General features: G+C 33.7%; 1 non-coding gene across 1 annotated transcript; it reads right to left on the reverse strand.

Moving 5' to 3' along the window:
* Positions 1-291: 291 nt before the first annotated feature.
* Positions 292-365, reverse strand: TRNAI-UAU. The gene has a single exon. It is a non-coding gene; the product is annotated as a tRNA-Ile (tRNA).

The following is a 365-nucleotide window of genomic DNA, read 5'->3' on the forward strand; positions in this document are numbered from 1 at the left end:
TGAGCTTAGGATAGGGTAGGGTCAAACTTAGATTGAATTTATGATATTTACCTCAAACTCAAACTTATTTAAGCTACACATAAAATTAACACTAGAGAATTGTTGATCGGATAAACAAGATCATTAAAATTTTAAAAAATAAATAATATTATTAACAAAATAAATATATTATTAGATAAACAAGCAAACCAATCTAAAAATTAAACAATCAAATTAGAACTCTACTTTAAAATTAGCGCATTCAATGCAGCTTGGTAACATTGAAGGTGAAGGAAGCAAAATGTCTAAAATTGGTCCCGGCGGGGCTCGAACCCGCGACCTCCGGCTCATAAGACCAGCGCTCTAACCAACTGAGCTACGGGACC

This window comes from Mangifera indica, chromosome 2 (assembly GCF_011075055.1).
Source record: "Mangifera indica cultivar Alphonso chromosome 2, CATAS_Mindica_2.1, whole genome shotgun sequence".
Classification (NCBI taxonomy): Eukaryota; Viridiplantae; Streptophyta; class Magnoliopsida; order Sapindales; family Anacardiaceae; genus Mangifera; species Mangifera indica.